At 38.8% G+C, this 15854-nt stretch overlaps 1 protein-coding gene and 1 long non-coding RNA gene across 4 annotated transcripts in view; one reads left to right on the top strand and one right to left on the bottom strand.

The window, feature by feature from the left end:
* DOK6 (docking protein 6) overlaps positions 1-15854 on the bottom strand; it is a 369850-nt gene that overhangs the window by 208862 nt on the left and 145134 nt on the right. The gene's annotated exons all lie outside the window — the stretch shown is intronic.
* Positions 1-15854, top strand: part of LOC144306055 (uncharacterized) — a 117442-nt gene that overhangs the window by 48732 nt on the left and 52856 nt on the right. The window contains exon 5 of the long non-coding RNA XR_013373109.1: positions 3130-3220. This is a non-coding gene — a long non-coding RNA (uncharacterized LOC144306055). The remainder of the gene's footprint in view (positions 1-3129; positions 3221-15854) is intronic.

Consider the following 15854-nt stretch of genomic DNA (forward strand, 5'->3'; position numbering starts at 1 on the left):
GGAGCAATGGGGTCAAGAAACCCAGGATCCATTTTCCAGTTGTTTTAAAAACATCTCCTCTTAAAATGGTCAGGGTTTGATTGAATTTTTCCAGCCTCTCCTGAGTCTTCACTGGTTGCCTGTGGGTCTATGCCAGGCAGATAGTGTGCAGGGTAAATGTGCATTGCCTAGTAGGTTTTCGTTAGGAATTAAGACATTGTTAAAAATTACCACAAAATGCAGAGTGAAATGTATATTATGGTTTCTCCTGGAAATGTACTTAAGAGCTGGAGGTATATTGAAGATCCAGTGCCAATGGAGGGTATGAACTGGGATGCAGAGTCCTGAGACTGGCATACCACCTGGGATCAGTCCTTGAAGATGGAAATGATGGACACCAACGCCTAGTTCTACAAGGATAGGATACCAACGATCACTTTTTAAATGCATCACTTTCTCTTCTTACTGCCATGTGGACATATCTCTAGTTTCATAGCAGGTCTCAATTCCAGTCCCCCAAGTGACAGGAAGACTGCTGTCACTATGGGGCCGTCCCAAACGGAAACTCGCGTAGGACGATGGGTCTGTTACACTTGGTGACATGAAGGAGAAATGCTAACTGTGCCTCAATGCCAAGTCCCGATAATGTGTTTTTTTTTATTCCACTTCTAAATAAATCAATATTAAATTAAATTTCTATTACAAATTCTTTTTTTCAAAAAGTATGACAGATGCAAGAAGCAAGAATGAGGCAGGAAAAGCACCTGTCAGACTGCCATTCTTTTAATTGGATAGAGTATATGGGATGTGAAATATGTCAAAAACAAGTTTAATATATGACCGTCTAGTATGATAGAAAAATAGCAACAATCATTTTTGATATCTTATTCTAAACCTCAGCAAACCATCTGAGCTCTTGTACACTGAGCAAATTACAGAAATATTGCCACTTGCTGTGTCTCTGAAGACCACAACAGTCTTCTGTATTGCTCCAGGGGAGCCAAGCTATAAAAACCATAAAAGTGAAGCTACTGCATGGATTTGGAGCTCCCTGAATACTTTCAGAACAGCTGCTGGATTAATTTGGCAGGAACCAGGATCCTCAAAACTGGCAGAGCCCCAACATTCCCTCTGATTGGCGAGGAGACCTTCAAACATTTTAGCCTTCATGAATAAATCGGAGCAGTTTTACTACCAGAGGCTCATCCCTCCAGCCAAGGGCTCGGTGCCCTCTTGTAGCTGGGGTAAGCACTTAACCTTGATGTCTGTGGCTTGACTATTACTCCATGTCAACCTTCGATTAACTCATGGCACACAGATCCTACTCCAGTCCACCGAAGACATTGTCTGCATGAAGGTGCGAATTACTCTCAGACCAACATCTAAGACACTCTCAAACCAACAGATGTAGTCATTGTTCCTATGTCTCTACAGAACTCCAATTCAGAGATATGGTCAGAGGTTTAAGAATAAAAGGGAACCATAGTCAAAGACATGTTTAGGAAAGTTTCATTTCATAACCCTCTCTTCGGAAGCCACAACTTAACATGTTAAATGTGCTGAGGAGCTCTACAGTAAATAAAACTGTTCAACTCTGTTTAATCCAGCATTCCTCAGACATTTGATCACTCAACCATCCTCTCATCATTTAATTATTAACCTTGCAGAGGTTAATATTAACCTTGCAAAAAAAATTAATGGTCTACAGAAGATACTTTGGGGAAATGCTAATTAAAATTAATTTCTTCAAGTATTATTTACAAAGGGATGAGAGTTAAAAAATGGAACCTGAAGGAATCATTTCAGGAAACAGCTTCTTTTTTTTTTTTTTTTGTACATTATGTATAAAGTTCTTTTAAGGGGCAAAAATGATCATCTTAAATTTTTCTATTTTACACAGTTTAAGGAGTGACAGCTCTATATTTTGCAAACACATGAAAAGTTGTGGATAATTACACTGGAGAGTGCTGTCCCAAGAGTAAATTCCATGAAGTTACCAAGATCGCTGCTTTTGCAGCTAAGTCTCTTTATCCTGTGTATCCATACATGATTGATTGGACACCCTCAATATTTGTGCTTGAAGACCATGGAAGAATTTAGAAAGCTTAATTATTTATGAAACATCTCATAAGTATCTGGCTGGGCAGTGGAGCACTCCCTCTGAGCACCATGCATACTGTGTTCCAGGTTCTGGTTGAGCTGTGTCTGCAGCATTTTTCTGCAACTCTATCCACCTCTCTGGGCTATCAGGGCTGGGCCCATTTGCAGTCTGGCTTGCTGTTCACTGAGGCTGCCTCCCATGTCTGCCCATAGCAATCTTTCCTTCTCCATCTCCCATCATTTTTTTCCTTATGCCCTTTCTCTGCTGCTGGAATGTGAATCAGATCATGACGCTGTGGGGCTGGACACCCTCTAGTGCCTGCCCATCTCACTGCCCATGGTCTGCAGGGCTGCAAGGCGACCAAGCCTCATGCTTTTTTGTCAGCTTGACTCTAGGCCTCTGACCTCCTACTCACCCCTGGCGTTGCTACAGAAACTAGAAGGCCCGAACCACAGAAGTGCCTTCCCTGACTCTTCTTGGAGCATTTACCTTGCCTCTGCAGGCCATAAGCCTTTTTAAGAGCTCTAGGGTCGTCCAGGTGGCTCAGTGGTTTAGCGCCACCTTCAGCCCAGGGTGTGATCCTGGAGACCCTGGATCGAGTCCTGCGTCGGGCTCCCTGCACGGAGCCTGCTTCTCCCTCTGCCTGTGTCTCTGCCTCTCTCTCTCTCTCTCTCTCATGAATAAATAAATAAAATGTTTTAAAAAAAGAGCTCTACTGCCAGTTTTTACCCCGTAATAACTTGGGAGCCATCCCTTTGAAATGCAGCCATCAAGGAAGATAAAGCCTCAATGTCCCAGTCTGTGGGAGGACAAAGCCTAACGTCCATGGATGCCTTGCTCCAAGTCGTACAATTATCTCTTGCCATGAAGAAATGATGAGCAAGTTAGCTTTTCCTTTGGTTAAGGCCAACTTTTCCTGCCTCCTGTTCATTTTCTTGGTAGCACTTTTCACCAGGTTGTTGAGCATTTTACTTATTTGTTGTGCTTATTTTTACTCTTCTCCCACTAGATTGTAAGTTCTTTGTGGATTTTTCTCTGCTTATTCACAGCTGTATCCTTGTTTTACACCAAGCTGTTACATGGTTAACATTGAACATTTTAAAAAAATTAATGAATAAAGAAAGGAAGAAATGCAAAAAAGTGAGTATATTCTTTTCTCAGGTAATTATCATCAACAAAAGTAAATGTGTTGGATGCGTTGAGTGGGAGTTTTAAGAGGACAGGGAAAAGGATACAGGTAATACCAATGTGTCTTTCTACTCAGTAGTGAGCAGTGGGATCAGGTATTATTGCAAGTCAAGTGTTCTAAATGCATCCTTGATGTGAATCTTAACATTGGGTTGATTTTCACTTTGTCCAAGAATGTAGGGATTTGCCTACTCCAGAACATTTCCCTACTCCGTATCTCAGAATTCACTTAGTTCTGCCCACGAAAACACTGCTTTATCGCTGCTCTTTTGGTGACTTCATTTCAGAGAGATAATAGTTAGTTATAAAATAAAGTCTTGAAACAAAAACAGGTTTCAAAATAACAGGCTGAGTCTAGGAACTTTTTCTCATAGTGTTTCAATATTGTATGTGAATACCGAGTTCTAGACCTGGTCCAAAGAAAGCACAGAACAGAGTGTAACAATGATGCTAACATAGTTAACAGATGTGCATCTCTTCTGAAGCAAGTAAGATATCTGCTTAAAAAAAAATACTTGAGAGGCAACGGAGTGGCTCAGTGTTTGAGCGTCTGCCTTCAGTTCAGGTGTGATCCCAGGGTCCTGGGATCGAATCCTGAATCAGGTTCCCTGCAGGGATCCTGCTTCTCCCTCTGCCTATGTCTCTGCCCCTCTCTGTGTGTCTCTCTTGAATAAATAAATAAAATCTTTTAAAAAAATACTTGAGAAGTCTTGCACACCTTTTTCTATATGCAGGATTTGAACTACACATGCCCATTTGACCTTACACCTATGGATAAATATTTATTATTAATAATGGGTACAATGAATCTGGCTGCAGGGTTGGTGGGGTATAGATGGGCCCTCATTATCTGCATGTGCTACTGTGGAATTTACTCTGAAAAGCAGAAATATCAACCAAAGCCATTTCAAGTGAGTCACCCTTCCAAGATGTATTACATGAGAACTTGATCAAGCCATAGATTTTGTTTTCCTGACAAATTATAAAACAAACTTACTCTCTGGCTGTAAAACATGTTCCTCTTAGGATTTTGACTCATGAAAAATGTAATAAAATAACTCCAACTTGTGACCTTAAAGTGAATTCAAGTTTGGTCTTTACACTATTAAAGAGTTTATTGCATTCTTAGGTCACCTACTTTACAGCTTTATAGCCTTTTCAATGGCATTTTGGGCATTTACCAGTATGATAAGGACACAGAAAAATGCTAGAAAAAATTAAAGAACACTGGTTTTCAGATATTCTCTAGACTTGCCTAGTCAAGTTGTAAAATTTATCTCAGCCTTCAGTATATTTTAATAATGACTAAAAGAGGCAGTTAAATAAAACTTTATAAGTGATACAAAGTAGAGTAGGATATATAGGAGATTTAAATAATATTGATCTTCAAAAATGTTCAGCAAAGCAGATGGGGGAAAACCATATTTAATAAGATTAGGTATAATCTGTGCAGCATAAAGTAAAAGAAAGCACAAAACACTATTTTATATACCAAAGTTGGGAAGGAACTAGCCTCTAGTATGTATGATAAAGTGATTTAGAAGCCAGGTTTCTTATAAGCTGAAAGACTAATAAAATGACATTGTTAAAGGAGAAAAAGACACAGTTAGGAATCAGTTAATTAAATTGAGAATATAGTCCCTAAAAAGAATCCGAGAGTAATTCTTTCATGAAAGTCATCCCTGGCTAAGCTTTCATTTGGTTAATTGCATGTGGTTTAGAAATCTAACAGGATGGTCCAATGATTAAAGGGACAGATCTCGTATTCATGAAAATTGAGACCAAACAACTTTTTGCAAAAAGGATTATGATTACTTTGACATTTTCTCTGATTGCAGAAAAGCACCTGATTTTTTAAATCTGATTTTAGATTACAAAGGCCCAAAACTTGAAAGTTTTTATTATGCTAGTATTTGATATAAAAATGGTTGCAAAAGATTGTTATGTTTAAAAAATGTATGAAGGGCAGCCCGGTTTGGCTCAGCGGTTTGGCGCCGCCTTCGGCCCAGGGCGTGATCCTGGAAACCTGGGATCGAGTCCCATGTTGGGCTCCCTGCATGGAGCCTGCTTCTCCCTCTGCCTGTGTCTCTGCCTCTCTCTCTCTCTCTGTGTCTCTCATTAATAAAATAAATAAAATCTTAAAAAAATGTATGAAGCAGTTGCCTTTCTCAAGTAATAGAAAATCAAAGTTAAAATTATGATGATTTATGGGATGCCTGGGTGGCTCAGTGGTTGAGCATTGCCTTCAGCTCAGGGCATAGTCCCGGGGTCCTGGGATCGAGTTCCAATCAGGTTCCCCATGAGGAGCCTGCTTCTCCCTCTGCCTATGTCTCTGCCTCTCTCTCTCCCTCATGAATAAATATGTAAAATCTTTTAAAAACATAATGATGATTTAATATATCTCTGGGTACCATGACAGGATTTCTATGATTGATAGTTTTGATGGCGGTGATGAATATCTTTAAGCTCATCTCTTTAAGTAAGCCTAGGTTCAGGAAAGGGGGATAGACTTTTCCAATAAATAAAACAAACTCATTTCTGAACTGTTTCCGGCGAATTCAACATAAAAACTTCCCAAACAATGAAATGTGATCATTCCCTCTCTACCCTATATCAAGAATTGATAAAAGAGGGGTGCCTAGGTGGGTCATTTGGTTAGGTACCTTCCTCAGGCTCAGGTTGTGATCTCAGGGTCCTGGGATTGAACCCCTGCTCAGTGGGTTCAATCCCACTCTTCTCCCCATCTGCTTCTCCCTCTGCTCCCCATCAACCCCCACTCTTTCTTGCGTGTGTGCATGCAGCATGCTCTCTCTCTCAAATAAATAAAATCTTAAAAAAAAAAGAATTTATAAAAGAGGTAGCTACCTAAGGCCAAAATAATGGCAGTTAGCATTCACAAAGGGTTTACTCTGTGCCATAGTATTCACCACAATCTCAGTCAATGGCACTGTAAATTATTCCTTTTTGCAGATGAAAATGGTCAGACTAAAATACATGGGGGTAGAGTAGCTGGGAGTGGAGGTTCTGGATTTACATCCTGGCTCTTGCACTTATCAACGATGGGTATCACCTCTTTGCACCTTCATTTCATCCCTTCCTACGATGGGAATATGATCCTTCTAAGAGCTTTATGTGAACTGTGAAATTTAAGTGAGCTCATTCTGTAAAGCACAGTGAGCTTTACAGTGAAATTTAAGTGAGCTCATTTCAGAAGCACAACAGTATTTGCTAAATATCAGTAGCCATCACTTAGAGGGATTGAGTATCTTGTCTAGTGGCAGAGCTAATAATGGGCTGAATTTTGGATCTATTTAATTCCACTGGCCTGCGTTTCTTTACTTTCTTAGAAGACAAAGACCTTTTCTTGGGAATATGATTATGCACATTTGAGTCAATGTCATCTAGGCAACACAGGTGTTCAATAAATTATTTAGACCAAAGGTGAATTTTACTTTCACAGTTATGTTTTCGGTAGATTTTATCACCTTCTCCACACACTGAAACCCCTCCCTGAATATAACACATGGAGAATCTGCAATAATCATCTGAGTGTATGAACAAAGCATTGTGGGAACAGGGAAAGGGCAGTTCTAGCTCATATGATCCAGGAGTGCTTGGGGTGGACACAAGCAATGACTGTTTTTTCTTTCCAGTCAGAAACACTCCTTTAAGTTCTTACCTTCCTGAAATTTCCTTTTTTAAAAAAGATTTTATTTATTTATTCAGGAGAGACACAGAGAGACATAGGCAGAGGGAGAAGCAGGCTCCCTGTGGAGAACCTGATGTGGGACTTGATCCCAGGACCCCGGGATCACACCCTGAGCCAAAGGCAGATGCTCAACCACTGAGCCACCCAGGTGTCCTATCTTCCTGAAATTCCTAAGTGGGAACTGGTCTCAAGGTTAAATTTTTTAAAAAATGTCTTATGTTTATATCCCTTAAACAATATAACTGTTGCACCTACCAGTTGTTCGAATCTCTGAATCTCAATTTTCTTTGTGTCATTCCGCAATTTCCACTCAATGCCTGCAAGCTCCTTATCTAAGGAGGCCTTGGTGACCTGCATTAAATCTAATTTGTTGCTGACATCTGCCTTGCTGTTTATAAACAAATTCACTACAATTGAGTGAACCACAGCTATGTTGTTAGAGGTAGTACATTTAAAGACAGCTTGAAGCAAATGGCAACAGGGTACTTAAACACAAAATCCTATTGCTTATTTCATAACACTTTTAGTGACACACTAAAGAAAAGTGCTTTTGGCTGCAGACATTAAGAGGCAGCTTGGTGATATATTGTGTCCAAGAAATTATAGTTATCAAAACAAATCCTGCAGATGTCAATGTGATGTGCTTTCATAACACAAAGCTCGAATTCACAAGAGACGAAGGTTATCAAGCTGTAGACTTAAATATAATTCTCTAGTCTCTATTTTCTCTCCTTATAGACCCGGAGAAAGTCATAAAAATAAGGTGTGGGTTTATAAGCTAATAAGAAGGTGCGTGCATGGAAAACACAATAAATGGAAGGGACTTATTTAAAAAATTAAATGAGATTTCCTATGTGATCCTTCTCAGATGCAGGTGCGAGTGTTACATGTATCTGGCATCTAAATCTGTTGAAGCTGAAAGATTCAAAAGGGAGATTAACACAAAGTCTGTTGCTGTATTTTGAGTATTTGTAAGTCATAAAATTAGATGAATATATTTCTTTGCAAAAGTGAAATCCTCCTAAGAAGCCAGCCCAGGAAGTATAACAGCATGCACTTTTAATTACACTATTTTAGATATACTTTAAGGCCATGCTCTCCTCTTCATAATACATGATTGGCAGCACCTTACCTTACATACCCTGTGCAAAGCATCATCTTTTATTGTTGAGTAATTAACTATTTCCCATAAGGAAAATTTCCAAATAATCACAGTTCCCATCCTTCACTGAAACTAGCTTCACACATTTCAACCTTGGACTGGCATCACTTATGTTTCTAATTTACTCCAGTGACTATCTCAGTTCGAACACTCTTTGAACTCCATCAGGACCGCCAGTCCACTGTCGCTCCTCCATGATTTCAAACCCAATCACCACCCTGAGGCCCTCGATCCTCTCCACATCCAGCTCAACCACTACAACTCCTAGCCCCATAAAGTGTGCCTCCTTGACTCGCTCCCTCTCCTCACATTCATCTGCCAAAACAAGACAAGAAAATACATACATGCCTGACACTCTAGATAAAAAGAAAAAGAGAAAAGAGAAGAACACACAAGTCTACAATTTTACAAATGGGAAGTGTAGACAAATGAAACCAAAACACTAAGTTATACAGTAATAATAGTTAATACTGACAGCATTTACCAAGTTCCAGTCACCCTGCTAGGTGATTAACAATTTCAGTACTTTCTATAATTATGCTTTTAAAGATGCCATGGCCAAGGTTCATGGGAAGAAAGGCACTTTCTCCCCACTGGAAAGTGGGGAGCCGACATTTGAACCCAGGCACTAGATGCCAGAGGCTGTGGTCTCGCCTGGTCAGATACAAAGGAATCTAAGAATCAGGAGAAAAGGGACAGGACTCCAGGAAAACGTAATTACCAGAATGCATTCAGATAGATATAGAAAGCCTGGGTGGCCATGAAGTTTTAAACAAAGTACTCAAAAATGTACTAACCTCAGAAGCTTTAAAAAGCAACATGAACATAATATTTCATTTGTTATTTAAATTGCTCTAAACCTTAAAAGCAGAAACACTTAAAAACAAGACATTCTTTTTATGAACACTGACAACATCCTGATGCCAAACTCTGTCTAGGAAAGAACAAGGAATTCACAGACCCATTTCAAGTTGTGAAAATCCTGTGTGTTACAGAAAACTGAATTTAAAAGTCTATGAAGATGATGCTTCAATATGTCCAATTGGGATTGACCTTTAAAACATAAAGATGATGATTATTAACTATAATTTGCCAAATGTTTAGTATGTTTCAGGTAATGTTCTTTTGATATTAAATCTTTATTACAAATCCATGATGTAAAATTGCCATTGGCCCCATTTATCAAGGAGGAATCAGAACCCTGGGAGCACCTGAACTCAGTATGGCCCCAGAGTAGGCTCTTGACCATGACTTAGCAGGAAACACACTGATATATTTTGTCCTATTAATTGTTTTTTTTAAATATTTATTTGAGAGAGAGAGAGAGCAAGCAGGTGGTTAGGAGTGGAGTGGGGGGAAGGAGAGAATCTCAAGCAGAATTCCCGTGAGCACAGAGCCCAACACGGGGCTAGATCTCAGAACCCCAAGATCATGCCCTGAACCAAAATCAAGATTTGGAAGTTGGACACTTAACCAACTAAGCCACCCAGGGCTTAGTTGTTAATTGTTTAAGGGAAAAGAGTCATGTAATTACATTGATGGATGCCAATTTTGAATGAATGGACATATTTTAAGTGTATAACTCAGCTATCAGAAAAACAGACTGTAATGAAATAAAATGAACAAACTAGGGCCATATGTATCAAAGTAAAAGTTCACAAATATAACAGACAAAAAATGGCAATTTGCCAAAGAATATAGAATTTATATAAATTTAAAAAATATGTGAAATAACAAATTATGATTTCTAGAAATAAATTTAAATATGACAAAAGTATAAATCACAAATGTCTAGTAAATAAAACATGTAAATAGTTATAATAAAATTTTAGGGATTATATAATTGTAACAAAGGCACACGTCACATAGTTATACTGAGTTTTATTCATTTATTTCTTTTTTAAAGATTTTATTTATTTATTTGGGAGAGAGAGGGAGAGAGAGAGAGCACGAGTAGTGGGGAGAAAGAAAAGCAGGCTTCCCACTGAGCAGGCAATGCTTGATGCGGGGCTGGATCTCAGGACCCTGGGATCGTGACCTGAGCTAAAGGCAAATGTTGAACCAAATGAGCCACCCGGGCACCCCTGATTCATTTATTTCTAAGTTGGTTGACAAGTTCACAGATGTTTGTAATACTATTATTTATATTATTGTATATTATATATGATATATATTATATCATATCTAGTATGATATTTTAATAATACATAAAATAACAAAATCAATGTCTACTAATTAGACAACTTTCAGAGTACAAATATAAAAAGAACATCTTTGATATTCCCTCATTAAGGCAAAGTCACTGATGTGAATTTTCAGTACTGGTTGCTTTTCCATACAGATAAATTTGTATGTATGTGTGCATGCATGTGTTTGTGTGTGTGTGTGTGTGTGTGTGTGTGTTTACACATGTTCAAAATATTGGGCTCACTCTATGGTATATTTTGTGAACTGCACTTTTCACTTAATAATCTGCATCTATTCAAATGAATGAACAGAAATGTACACCATCAGTTTTAATTGCTGCAAGTTATTTTGTTTTTGTAAATCAACGACAACTTGATGAAAAATTAGTTTGTGATTTTTTTCTATTGTATAAAAAACACCACAGTGATCATTTTTGTACATTAAGTTTGTTTTCCAACTTTACCCACAGTGCTTGTTTGCTTATGATTTGATCTTCTTTGTCAGTGCATTCCTACCTTAGAAACTGCACATGGGAATCCAGAGAGGCATGTGTTGCTGAAGGAATATTCCAAATTCTAGGTCATTTTGGTAAATTCCTGGGCTGGTGGTGTCCAGGATCACGAAGGTAGTATAATGTATAATGGTACAAAATGGCCAGCAAGGTCAGCTGTGGATTGACATGTTCACAAGGGCCACACTTAGAAGTCATTTTTCTTTGCTGGCACTGGAATTTTGTTTTCTTACTCACTTCTTATGGAAAGCTTTCAACTGTGCTTCCCCAACTCGTAGAAGTCAAGGCGCCGTCTCTTGCCCTGCAGTCACAGCTGTGAAGATGCTTGCATGTTCCATGTTCATTCCAAGATGAACAAAGGCTCCCGGTCCAATTTACTCCTCTTGAAAGCTTTCTCTTCATTTTAGCTTTTTGTGGCACCTCTTTTCTTTCTTATAAGCTGAGCTATGCATTTAAATGTGTTATATTTTACTTAGTCCTTATTTCTAAGCATTTTCAATACATAAAGTCAGCCTTATTTTTCAGATAGAGAACTTGTATCACTTCGATAATGGGAAAGAAAAACGATTTGTAGTTTAAATTTGTAGTTTAAAAAGAAAGAACTTTAATTTGCCCCATTTATGTTCTAAAAAAAAGTCCAAACTCATAAACCCTTCTCAGCTATTTCCACTCATCTGCTCCCAAAGCCACTTTAAAAACATGGACGAATTTCATCATTTCTTGTTTGCATTTATATACAGAATTCTTTTTTTTTTCTCCACCTACCTGTTGAAACCCATACAAAGCCCTCCACAAATGACGTATTTTTTTAAAGCCTGATTTGTAAATGGGATTGACTCCTTAATTTCTCTTTCTTCAGTCTCATTGTTAGTGTATAGAAATGCCATTGATTTCTGGGCATTGATTTTGTATCCTGCCACGCTACCGAATTGCTGTATGAGTTCTAGCAATCTTGGGGTGGAGACTTTTGGGTTTTCTATGTAGAGTATCATGTCATCGGCGAAGAGGGAGAGTTTGACTTCTTCTTTGCCAATTTGAATGCCTTTAATGTCTTTTTGTTGTCTGATTGCTGAGGCTAGGACTTCCAGTACTATGTTGAACAGCAGTGGTGAGAGTGGACATCCCTGTCTCGTTCCTGATCTTAGGGGAAAGGCTCCCAGTGCTTCCCCATTGAGAATGATATTTGCTGTGGGCTTTTCGTAGATGGCTTTTAAGATGTCGAGGAATGTTCCCTCTATCCCTACACTCTGAAGAGTTTTGATCAGGAATGGATGCTGTATTTTGTCAAATGCTTTCTCTGCATCTAATGAGAGGATCATATGGTTCTTGGTTTTTCTCTTGCTGATATGATGAATCACATTGATTGTTTTATGGGTGTTGAACCAGCCTTGTGTCCCAGGGATAAATCCTACTTGGTCATGGTGAATAATTTTCTTAATGTACTGTTGGATCCTATTGGCCAGTATCTTGTTGAGAATTTTTGCATCCATGTTCATCAGGGATATTGGTCTGTAATTCTCCTTTTTGGTGGGGTCTTTGTCTGGTTAAGGAGTCAATCCCATTTACAACTGCACGCAAAAGCATAAGATACCTAGGAATAAACCTAACCAAAGATGTAAAGGATCTATACCCTCAAAACTATAGAACACTTCTGAAAGAAATTGAGGAAGACACAAAGAGATGGAAAAATATTCCATGCTCATGGATTGGCAGAATTAATATTGTGAAAATGTCAATGTTACCCAGGGCAATATACACATTTAATGCAATCCCTATCAAAATACCATGGACTTTCTTCAGAGAGTTAGAACAAATTATTTTAAGATTTGTATGGAATCAGAAAAGACCCTGAATAGCCAGGGGAATTTTAAAAAAGAAAACCATATCTGGGGGCATCACAATGCCAGATTTCAGGTTGTACTACAAAGCTGTGATCATCAAGACAGTGTGGTACTGGCACAAAAACAGACGCATAGATCAGTGGAACAGAATAGAGAATCCAGAAGTGGACCCTGAACTTTATGGTCAACTAATATTCGATAAAGGAGGAAAGACTATCCATTGGAAGAAAGACAGTCTCTTCAATAAATGGTGCTGGGAAAATTGGACATCCACATGCAGAAGAATGAAACTAGACCACTCTCTTGCACCATACACAAAGATAAACTCAAAATGGATGAAAGATCTAAATGTGAGACAAGATTCCAACAAAATCCTAGAGAAGAACACAGGCAACACCCTTTTTGAACTCGGCCATAGTAACTTCTTGCAAGATACATCCACGAAGGCAAAAGAAACAAAAGCAAAAATGAACTATTGGGACTTCATCAAGATAAGAAGCTTTTGCACAGCAAAGGATACGGTCAACAAAACTCAAAGACAACCTACAGAATGGGAGAAGATATTTGCAAATAACATATCAGATAAAGGGCTAGTTTCCAAGGTCTATAAAGAACTTCTTAAACTCAACACCAAAGAAACAAACAATCCAATCATGAAATGGGCAAAAGACATGAAGAGAAATCTCACAGAGGAAGACATAGACATGGCCAACATGCATATGAGAAAATGCTCTGCATCACTTGCCATCAGGGAAATACAAATCAAAACCACAATGAGATACCACCTCACACCAGTGAGAATGGGGAAAATTAACAAGGCAGGAAACAACAAATGTTGGAGAGGATGCGGAGAAAAGGGAACCCTCTTACACTGTTGGTGGGAATGTGAACTGGTGCAGCCACTCTGGAAAACTGTGTGGAGGTTCCTCAAAGAGTTAAAAATAGACCTGCCCTACGACCCAGCAATTGCACTGCTGGGGATTTACCCCAAAGATACAGATGCAATGAAACGCCGGGACACCTGCACCCCGATGTTTATAGCAGCTATGGCCACGATAGCCAAACTGTGGAAGGAGCCTCGGTGTCCAACGAAAGATGAATGGATAAAGAAGATGTGGTCTATGTATACAATGGAATATTACTCAGCTATTAGAAATGACAAATACCCACCATTTGCTTCAACGTGGATGGAACTGGAGGGTATTATGCTGAGTGAAGTAAGTCAGTCGGTGAAGGACAAACATTATATGTTCTCATTCATTTGGGGAATATAAATAATAGTGAAAGGGAATATAAGGGAAGGGAGAAGAAATGTGTGGGAAATATCAGAAAGGGAGACTGAACGTAAAGACTGCTAACTCTGGGAAACGAACTAGGGGTGGTGGAAGGGGAGAAGGGCGGGGGGTGGAAGTGAATGGGTGACGGGCACAGGGGGTTATTCTGTATGTTAGTAAATTGAACACCAATAAAAAATAAATTAAAAAAAAATAAAGCCTGATTTGAAAGAGCTATGTGCTAGTACTAAGACTGGCATCATAAATGATCACAGAATGGCTGGTTTAAGACAACAGCAATTTATTCTCAACAGTTGGATAGGCTGGACATCATGGTGCCAGCCAACCTGGTTTCATCCAGAGGCTCTGAGGGAGAACCTGGGTCATTCCTATCTCTTGGTTTCTTGTCCTGTTGGCAACCCCCGGCATTCCTTGGTGGCCGCTGTGTCTTTCTGATCTCTGCCTTCATCTTCACATGGCCTGCTTCTCTCTGTTTCCTCTGATTGTAGCCAAATTTCACCCTCTTTTCTCTAATAAAAACACGAGTCCTTTGGATGTAGAGTCAAGTCTAATCAACTATGACCTCATTTTGACATGATCATGTCTGCAAACACCCTATTTCCAAGTAAAGGGTGTTGAACATATTTTTCTAGGGGACTCAATTCAACTGTCATGAGCTCTTTTTATTATATCACCCTGGTTTTATGCTACCAGGGCATTTTGTATTAATACCTCTTCCTAATCTGTTTGTAGCGAATCTTTTACAAATATATGAGTTTATAAGTGACAAGCCTGGTAAAAATAAATTCAGCCTTGAGGCCTATCTCACTATCGAATATTAATCATTTAAAACATTTTCTGGAAAGCTTAAATAAGAAAATCCTACATATTTTTGTTAGTTTACTGAGTGAGTTGCCATTTTAAGACACATACTCAATTTTTAAATCCTTATTCAACATTTCAAATTAAGGGGTATTTTTTTTCCCACATAAAAATATTCAAACTGCTTTTCTGCTTTAAAGATTTCAAAAAGTCTGGCATCCAATTATAGATGGTTTGATTTCTTAGAAAAGAACAGTTCTGTATAACAGACTGGCATATGGTACAATTTCAGAGTGACACATCAAAGGTAATATTCTTTATGTAAATCCTGAAAATAAAGCAAGAGTGCATTTTCTTAACGTATGGGAATAAGGAATGACAATGACACCTCCCTATCTATTTTCCAGCTGACAATCTATGTTAATTGTTCATAAGACTTGAAAAGTATTTTAAATTCTTGCATAGATAGTAGCTAGTTCTAAAGGTACCTTCTGGAGCTTGACTGACTTTGGGGGGAAAACTTTGATTAGCTCATAAAAAGGGCACATGAGTTAGCTAGTGCTCCACTGTTTGAAATGAGGGGCAGCAAGTCACACAGAAGCCATAGGCAGGAAGTGCAGCGTGCTGGACGAGAGGACGATGTGACCCTAGACAGGGCGCTGACACAGCAGATGGCTGATAAACCATTCTACCACTGTTCACAAAGTTCAAAGGTAGGGATCTAAAGGAGGACCAGGTGAAACTGAAAAAGCAAACCATTGGAATTGGGGCTTAAAGCAATACTCCTGGAATGAGTACTAGATTTTATTCTCCAGACAATAATCTCCAGAGTTTATCAGTTTTTAGTGAGTGATTAAATCAGGATACTTCATTGAATGATGAACAACTAAATTAACTGTTCATTAGCTTATTCATTTTTCTTTCACAGTGAATCAATTGTTCTTTGTTTCCAATGCCCCAAATCAGAGAACCTCTTTCAGGTTTGGTGCATGGGCCACATTCATCCTAAGTGGTGTCAACTCACCTCAGCCATTATTTTGATGCCCTGGTAGGGACTGCTCTCAACTAAATCTACAGACC

The sequence above is a fragment of the Canis aureus genome, chromosome 1 (genome assembly GCF_053574225.1).
Source record: "Canis aureus isolate CA01 chromosome 1, VMU_Caureus_v.1.0, whole genome shotgun sequence".
Classification (NCBI taxonomy): domain Eukaryota; kingdom Metazoa; phylum Chordata; class Mammalia; order Carnivora; family Canidae; genus Canis; species Canis aureus.